At 34.7% G+C, this 10000-nt stretch overlaps 1 protein-coding gene across 1 annotated transcript in view; it reads right to left on the reverse strand.

The window, feature by feature from the left end:
* Window positions 1-10000, reverse strand: part of LOC136828547 (uncharacterized) — a 613904-nt gene that overhangs the window by 309298 nt on the left and 294606 nt on the right.

Here is a 10000-nt window from a genome sequence, read left to right on the forward strand (position 1 = left end):
TAGGAAGAAATATTAGTGGGTTTTCTATACACACTATATTTAAACCCACTACTATTTCTTCGTATGAGGACATCCAGAAACGGTAAGCACCCATCATTTTCCATTTCCATCGTGAATTTAATTGATGGTACTAATTGATTTAACTTAGCAAAAGTTTTTTACATCTTGGTTCCCTGGCTATACACAAATTAAGTCGTCAACATACCTAAACCATGTTACATTACATGGGATTATGTTGTTTAATATTTTCTTTTCAAAAAATTCCATATATAAGTTACTTAACACTGGGGATAGAGGGTTTCATTGCCACATACTAAAATTTTGTGAGTAAAATTTACCATTAAATTCAAATTTACAATCTTTTACACGTAATTTAATCAGTTCAATTAAAGATTTTCGAAAATGGATATCCAGCTGTGTGTTCTCTAACAATTCAGATAAAAAACGTCAGATCATCTATTGGCACCTTTGTGAATAGTGATACAACATCAAAACTTACAAAGCCTGATTCACTATTAATCTCTACAATTATTTAGCTTATTTATCAGGTCCACATTATTCTTGGATATTTGCATTTGAGATGGTACTCCACTAATGGGCTGAGAATATCTACCAAGTACTTGCCAGTTTATATGATGCGGAACCAACTGAACTGATAATTGGCCTGGCAGGAAAGTTTGCTTTGTGAGTTTTTATTGTACCATACATGTATGGTAGCGATGGAGAGGTCACACACAACTTCTTTATAAGGCTTTCGTTACCTTTTAACAGGTTTTTCACTTTCTTATTGAAACCACTATTCACATTTTCTATCGGGTTCTTATTTAATTCTTTATATGTATTATCACCTAAAAAGATTTTGCATTTTTCTATATATTCACTTTTATTTAAAATTACAAGGGCGCCTGATTTATCTGCTTTTGTCATGTGTATATTTTTATCTTTTTCAGTTCATTAATAGCAAACCATAAATCTTTTGGGGACGTTTGTGGTGTCTGATTTTTTCATACTTCCATAAATCACTCCTTAACCATGTTCGATTTCACTTTATCTGTTAAATCACTATATTTTTCCAAATTACACAGTCCTTAGTTATTTACACTGTTCCTTCCGCCAGGAGATAAAGCAAGTTTAAACCGTAGCCTAAGGCACCAGTTACATTTCTATCCAGCTGTTTGTTTGATAAGTTGGACGAGACACATTCATGATTGGCGTTGTTGGTCCAAGGGCTTCAATCAACAGCTTCATTTTATTATCGTGTTTCCGTTTCAGTTTCCGGATACACTTGATTCTCATCTTCACATGACAATATTCACGGAGGGAATCTTCCAATCCGGTGGTACTGAGTTTCAAAATGTCGTCTTTCTCGTGAGATCTTCAAAATTCTTTTTTGGTTTCCAATGTTTTGATGTTGATATGTTTCCATTATGGCACGTTGTATTTCACCGAAGGGTTGGTCTTCTAATTTCAGCAAGGAATTGGTTGGCGGAACGATCTTGGTATCACTTGTTCATCCCGACATTCACGTAAAAACCGCAGGTGTTCCTTGTTGGTATGAGCTTGAGTGAGGGCCTCGGCAAATTCTCTGACGGCATATTCTGTGTTCTTTTCCCCATCTATGCCTGGCGCCTTGTTTGGAAGAGTAAAATGGAATTCAATATCTGACTTTTATCTTTGGAATTAATGTAATTAATTTCCTTTTCTCCAGATTCTTTAAAATTTACTTTGTGATTCTATGCGAAGGTCGTCAATGTTAAGTGGGTGTCTTAATGATCAGTTATTGGTTAATTTACGTAAAGTTCCACTGGTCCTGCACACAAGAACGCTAAGTAACTCCGTTCCTGCTACGAGTTAACCTCCTCTCAAAGACAGACGTTAATAAATCAAAGGTCGCTAGTTAAGGGGTAATTAACCTTAACAAAGAATATTAAATACAAAAAAAACACAACGGTTCTCCCCAAACAATGAGCGCTAGGCATAACGAATACCAGAGTATTAAAAATGACTTGCTTGCCCAACTCGAGACTTACTGGGAAAATTTCACAATCTAAACAATATAATAATTTGGCTTAATGTAGACTTCGTAATAGCATATCCCGTAAGTGGTGGCTGGAGAATGAAACAAAGAAAGACTGGGAAATACAGAAAAGAGGTTAAAAGAATGGACAAAGTTTTAAACAAAAGACACAGACTTTACCTTAGGACGCAGCGTTGTTGCGCATCAACGGACGACCGGAAGTTCTTGCACTTGCTTCTTCACTTCACTAATAGAAATAATAGACAAAAAGGACGGAGAGGCCCAAACGGACGTGTTGTCTCCCCGAAACCTTGATTCTCTCTGCCTGTTCTCTGACCGGCCTAGGTTAAAAACAGGCCTACAGTCATGCCCTAGGCATCTACACTCTATTAGAAACATTCGCCAAGAGAGACAGATAGAAAGGAAAAAAGAACTTTAGGACCCACCTATTTTAAGGCTGATATGGAAATTTTCATAGGGGAAATGCCTCAAATGGTACTCGTTCTTCTCCATGCGAATCGCTACACTTAAATTTGCCTACTTGATTTGGCCGCTACAACGACGTTGGTTCCTGATAGAACGCACAAAAAAATACATTGAGGATGAACAGCAGTGCAATATTTATGATATATATATATATATATGTATATATATATATATATATATATATATATATATATATATATATATATATATATATATATATATATATATATATATATATATATATATATATATATTAACATACATATATATATATATATATATATATATATATATATATATATATATATATATATATATATATATATATATATATATGTTATATAGTAGATATAGAGAGAGTGAGAGTATATATATATATATATATATATATATATATATATATATATATATATATATATATATATATATATATATATATATATATATATAATGCATATATATATATATATAATATATGTTATATATATATATATATATATATATATATATATATATATATATATATATATATATATATATATATATATATATATATATATATATATATATATATATATATATATATATATATATATATATATATATATATATATATATATATATATTTTATTATATTATTTTATAACACAGATATCCTCCCATAATTTTTTGACATTGAATTTTCATGTGGTTATGTTTAATGATAATGGTTGTTGAAGTGTCACATTTAGTTTGACATCAGATCTCAAAAGTACTAATGATTACTTCGATAGCGAATTTAGAAGTGTTGTTATAATTTTAATAGTAACGTAATTTAGAACGAATATCTTTCTTGGTAAAAGCGTGCTTGCGTGAACACGTGTGTGTCCACCAGGCTTGTTTACTTCAATTGTCATTGAGATGAAGAGGGAACGCTTGTTTTGGGATTAGCGATGACAGATTTAACAAACGCTGATTCGTCCCATACGTGCGCTCAAGACGAGGATTTCTATGTTGTTGCATGCGCTATTTGAGTCAATGCTCGCCACTTTGAGAGAAAGAATACGGTCCTGATCAATTACGTCATGTTTTGTAAGATGCCTAAAATGTTTTATTGCTGGGATGACGTGAACTTTCCTTCTAGAAGCTTCTCCATTGTATTCGCACCCAAAACGCTTTAATGACGTCGACTTCGCTTCTAGAACTTTGTATTCGTACCCAAAATGCTTTAATGACTATCATGTAATGTTTCACGTATTAACGGAATCCTAAAAATTTGTTTCATATTCTGATTTCTTGAGACCAGTCGATTTGGTTCCATATCTTCACTCTCTCTCATTCCTAATTAGGAAGAGATTATTTAACGTAAATTTTTGTAGGTCACTTTTAACATTAACTTTATATCTAATTTAGCAGTTATTTAGTTCGTAACGCGCTCGGTAAAAAGTGTAATGTGTAACGCAGCTGCAAGTGGATTTACAGAGGTTTTCACAAGTTGTGTAAGGTAACGGAATTTTACTTATTGATACCATGGTATGATAAGTTAGGAGGTTATGGTGTGATAAGTTAGGAAATTTTAAACAAGAAATCATTTTTTGGATAAATCTACGTGTATTTTGTGTGTTTTTCATTTACAATTTCTTTATATTTTCACATTTTTACGTTTGTGATGTAACATTAATTTGCATAGCATTGTAAATATTTCTGGTAATTTAACATTGCAATACTTGATTTAATATTGCATACTTAATTTAACATTGCATACTTGATTTCATTTATTGAGATTTTTCTTTTAAATCTTGAGTGATTCTTGATATTTAAATTTTACTTCTGATTAATTTAAATTCCTGATAAAGTTTTTGTGAATTAGTTTGTTTCATAATTTAATTCAAGAATTCATTGAGTTTTGTGTTATTTTCAACTAATAGTAAATTTTTCAGATTGTGAATTCTAATTAATTGTGAATTCTAGTTATAACCTTTGAATCTAAAAATAAATTTTTGTATTTAACATTTTTAGAAAACAGTGTTTCATTTATTGATCACCAGTGAATAGGATTGATTGTGTGTGCATAAGGCAAAGTGATAAACATGTTTTGTTCTTTTAGTTTTGCTAAAGTGAATTAAGACCAGGTGTTAGTTAGAGTTTTTTGATGGAGTGATGCCCTTTACTCTAGAAGATTTTCAGCTTAATTTTTTATACTCTCACACATATTCTGGACGAACTAGTTTGATTTTTTCAAGTGATTGATAAACAAGCTTTTTCTTAAGGATCACTGTTACCTTTAGAGTACTCAGTCGTAACAATTAATGTTATGAGTTCAGGTATCTGGCTGAAGCGAGGTATATTCTTTGAACTGAGATTAGTTGTGTAATAACCAGGTACTGATACGATCGACATAGCATTGTCAAGCCCAGAGACCAGTGGAACAAAAAACAAAAATATCACTCTGGTTTATGGTTTATACTGGTGGTGTTAGGGATATATTTTGATAGGAGAGTGACCACATAGTTGTTTTTGCACTGCATTGTGAATTGTTTAGTTGAGTAACTTAGAGAAAATGGCCCTGTTCAATGTACAAAAGTTGTTAGCTGCTCCTTCCATCCAAGAGTTATCTGAATCCAAGCTAACTAAAGCTCAATGGCTTGCTTTAGCCTTAGCCTGTGGTGGTGTTTAGTGGTATGATTAAGATACAAGTGAAATGCATTGCAATCGAAGCATTGATGGACTCTGGTAAAGTAGATGAAGAGTTAAGTGAGGCGCAAGAATTGTTGAATGCAGCTGAGGCAGAATTTACAGATAAACATGAACAAAAGAAAGAGAAAAGGATGCAGAAGCAGAACTAGACGTATAGAAGCAGAAGAAATTTGATTAAGCTGAGGATACAGGCTGAAAGAGAGAAAATGCAAGTGAAAGAGAGCAGGCATAGAGAGAAAAGAGAAAGAAAGGAGCAGAAGAAGAAAAAGCATATAAAGAAGAAAGAGAAGAGCAAAAGAAGGAAAGAGAAAGATAAAAGAGGAGAGAGAAAGAGCAAGACATGAAAGTGGGAGATGGAGTTACACAAAAGCTTCTCCGATCCACATTACCTGTAATACTGTCTAACCCTACCAAGGTAATTCAGAATTCTGTATTTGATGTGTAGTAAGAGTGCAGAAATTAATTCCAAAATTTACAGAAGAAGTTTCTCCCAGATGAGTTTTTGATCACTTTGAAAAAGTAGGTTTGTATGGGATGGCCAGAGGGATAAATGGTCGGTCTTGTTACAGAGTGTTCTCATTGGTAAAGGAAGAAGTGCCTATTTAGCCTTATCAGCTGATCAGTGTAAAGAGTACAAGGTACTCAAACATAATGTGCTACAAGTTTACCAGATGACCCCTGAATATTATAATGAAAGATTCAGATCTTTGAGAAAGGATGACAAGATAACTTTCTGGATTATGCTGTAAAGTAAGAAGATGTTTTAAACGATGGTTGGAGGCTGCTAAAGTTAAATCTATGGACGAACTTGAGGAGTTAGTAGTCCTAGAACAATATCTTAGAGGAATTCCTGAACACATAAGAGCCTATTTAAGAGAGAGAGAGGTTAAAAAACTTGACAAAGCTGCTACATTGAGCGAAGATTTTAATATAATTTCTAGCAAAAGAAATTATAATGTCAAGTACCAGAACCAACAACGCACAGGTTTCAGATCTCATCCAAAGAAATGAACATTACAACTGGAAATCCTTCTATGGCCATACATGCCAATACAAGTCAGGTAACACCCTCAGCAATTAAATGTTAAATCCTCATCATCCAGTCATTTTCAAGACAGATACAGAAGACTAATGTTGTTCGTTACAAGTGTGGAAGAGTAGGACACTACAGGTCGAGATTGTTATCAGACACAACAGCAGACCAAAACCAGTTGGTCAAGTGGTTAAAGGTGTAACCAGGTGAAGCAAACTACGAAGAAAGAGTGTGGAACGAATCGAGACTAAACAAGCAGAGTGCTTTAGCAACCAGTGGAAATGTAACTTCAAGCAGGAGTGGTTTATTAGCTGAGGCTTTAAGCCATGAGATCATGAAGGTACCTGACAACTCAAGTAGGAAGTGTGCAGGTACTAGTCAAGGTATTACGTGATACGGGGAGTAACCATAGTGTGGTAGTTCGTGGTGCTCACCATTAGTTGGAGAAGAATCACCAGAGATTCAGTTATTTGAAGGGCAGGTATAGGGAGGAGAAGAGGTAACCTCCCATATGCCGCTTGCAGATTTGTCCCAGAATCAGGACAGGAAATGTTGATTTTGCTGTAAAGGACTCACTAGCTGTTGAAGGTGTACATGTTTTACTGGGCAATGAAGCTGGTGGTGTACCATTTGTTCCTTGTCCTATAGTGACAGACAAACCGTTAAGGGTTATCCTACAGCAGCTTTAGAGAAGAAAAACCCCACCTGTTTCCAAGCTGTGTAACTACCAGGAGTATGAAGAGAACTATGTCTGCAAGTGAAGATACTGAGGATTTACCTGCACCAGAAGAATCAAGTGAAGGATCTTTTAAGATTACTAGAAGAACTGTTCCAGGACAAAGTGAAGTTTCAGTGTTAGTAGTGAAGAGATTTCTCAAGAAGAAGAGGATCCTGTTGTTATTGAAGAGACTATAGTCAAAGTGTTCCTGATGATGGTAATGAAACTACAGAAGCAGAGTTAGCAGATATGGAGAATTCAGCCTGTGTTGGTCAAGGACAAGAGAGAAGCTAATGAAACTGCAGAAGAGGGATACAAATGTTATTGATTTGTTCTTCAGAGTTGTTGATCAAGAAGAGATGCAACAAAACCCCACCTGTTATTATCTAAAGGAAGGATTGTTAATGAGGAAGCATCGACCCGCAGATATACCACACAGGAAATGCTGAATGGGTGAATATTATCAAATTTGATTCCATATCCATTGAAAAACAAGCTGTAGCAGTAGCGCGACGAGTCTGGACATATGGGAATCAGGAATTGTTGAGAAGGTTATGAAGTATTTTTTCTGGCCTGACTTTACAAGGATGTTAGCAAATTTTGCAGAGTGTGTCACACGTGCCAGATAGCTGGAAAACCGAATGAAACTATTCAGAAAGCACCCCCACATTCCATAGAAGGAGGAGAACCCTTTAGCAAGGTAATTATAGATGTGGTTGGCCGCAATTTCCGAAAACAAAGAAAGTGAAATGAATATCTATTAACATTAATGTCCAGCATTTAGGTATCCTGAGGCGATTCCTGTAAGAAGTATAAGTGCAAAGGTAATTGTTGAGAAGTTGCGGAGTTTTTCTCCAAGTTTGGAATACCAGAAATTGTGCAAAGTGATAGAGGAACGAACTTTACTTCAAAATTATTCAGATGTGATGAACTGTTAGGAGAAACAATGTTGTCAACTGTTTATCATCCAGAGACCAAGGAGCCTTGGAAAGGTTCCACCAGACATTGAAAAGTATGTTAACTAAGTATTGTAATGAATCAGGAAGAGAATGGATGCTGGTTTACCTTTTACCGTTATTTAGTTAGGAATGCTTATCAAGAAAGCATGATGTTCACCAAATGAAATACGATTTTTGGTCGAGACATTAGAGGTCCATTGAAGATTCTTGCAGAGAATTGGGAAGAAAAATCAAGAGAAATCCATGAGAATATGTGAAGAACTTGAGGAAAAGATTTAAGAGAAATTAGAAAATTCTTTAGAAAATTTGAAAATAAGTCAAGAGAAAATGAAAAAGGAAACATGATGCTAAACTACGAAGAAATTTTAGCATTGACAGGTGTCAGTGTTCTTACCAGTGAAAAGATTTCCTTACCAATAAAGCTCTCAAGGTCCTTATAGGATAATAGAGAAGTTAAGGATCGAACTATGTGATTGAAAAACACCAGGAAGAAGAAAACGACAGAGGAAGATACATGTGAATCTTTTGAAACCTTACTAGAGATCAAACTGTAAACAGTAAGCCATTAACACAACAACTTCATCTACAGAGGACGATGACGGTTACGAATTAGGAGCTGAAAACAAGATGAACAAATTTTTCAATATTAGAAAATTTGAAGATAAACTAAACATCTGAGTGTTGAGCAAGTAGTGAATTAAGTGAAGTTATTCAGCGCTTCTGAAATTTGCAGATGTACCTAGGTGTACCAATCTGACAAAGTTACGAGATAAAGACCAGAGAAGATGGAAAACTCTGCAAAACAATGAGAGTTTATCGCTATCGCCTTTCATCGAGATAAAAGAAGAAAGAAGTTTAACATTGTTGCAGCATGGATTAGCAGAACCCAGTTCAAGTCATTATAGTTCTCCCTTGTGTGTTAGTGAAGGAAACCAGATGGCTCATTTAGGATGTGTACTGATTATAGGAAACTGAATTCCATCAGTGTATTGACAATTATCCCTTGCCTCTATTGATCAATTATTTGATAATATTGGGCAAGCCAAATTTGTTTCAAGATAGACTTGTTGAAAGGATATTATTATCAAATTCCTTAGATGAGAATGCTATTAGTTGTCAGCCATCTTTTTGACCGTATCAATACACTGTTTTGCCGTTTGGTCTGATGAATGCACTCCGCAACATTCCAGCGATGATGGATCAACCATTAGATCAATAGAAGGAGTAGGTGCATACCTTGATGACATTGCATTTATTCTAATACATGGGAAGAAACATTCGAAGATATTAAGGAAAGTGTTCAAGAAACTTCGAAGCAGGACTAACAATCAACTTTACAAAAGTGAGTTTGGAAAGGCAACTGTACAGTACCTAGGATTTGAAGCTGAGTAAGGCCTTCTGCTCCTATTATTGATGGACGCTAATGTAGAAGGTATCCGTGGCGCTACCCTCCTGCCAAGGAAACAGCTACAAAGATTTTTGGGCATGGCTGATTTTATCGATTCTGTCCAAATTTCTCAGCCGTAGTAGCTCCTTTAACTGACTTAACCAGTCCTAAAGAAAGCTTGTTTGGACTCCAGAATGTCGAGAATCATTTGAGAAGGTTAGCCATATTAACTTCAAGACCAGTGTTTCAAGCCCAGACTTCAATAAAAGTCGTGATATGTTGATGCATCCATCAGGAATTGAGCGCCCTACTTCAAAAAGATGACAACGGAATTTTACATCCAGTATGTTTTATGTCTTCAAAGTTGAAAAAGCACAGAAAACATACTCAACAATTTGAAAAAGAAACATTAGCATTAATCACAGCATTATGTTTGGAAGTGTATGTGAACCGACCTAGGAATGAAGAATGCGAGTAGCTTGTCGGATCGCTAACTCAATCTGCCATTTATCAATAAGATGAAAAATAATATGAGACTGACCAGGTGGTCTTTATGCCTGCAAACCACATAATGTAAGTGTTAAACACATTTCAGGAAAAGATAATGTCATAGCAGATTATTTATCCCGTCAGAATCGTTGATTCAAACCCGGATAGTAATCTTCTCGGGAGGAATTTCATGATGTTGTTCTGTAATACGTATATCCTCCTATAATTTTGACAT

This window comes from Macrobrachium rosenbergii, chromosome 43, assembly GCF_040412425.1.
Source record: "Macrobrachium rosenbergii isolate ZJJX-2024 chromosome 43, ASM4041242v1, whole genome shotgun sequence".
Taxonomy (NCBI): Eukaryota; Metazoa; Arthropoda; class Malacostraca; order Decapoda; family Palaemonidae; genus Macrobrachium; species Macrobrachium rosenbergii.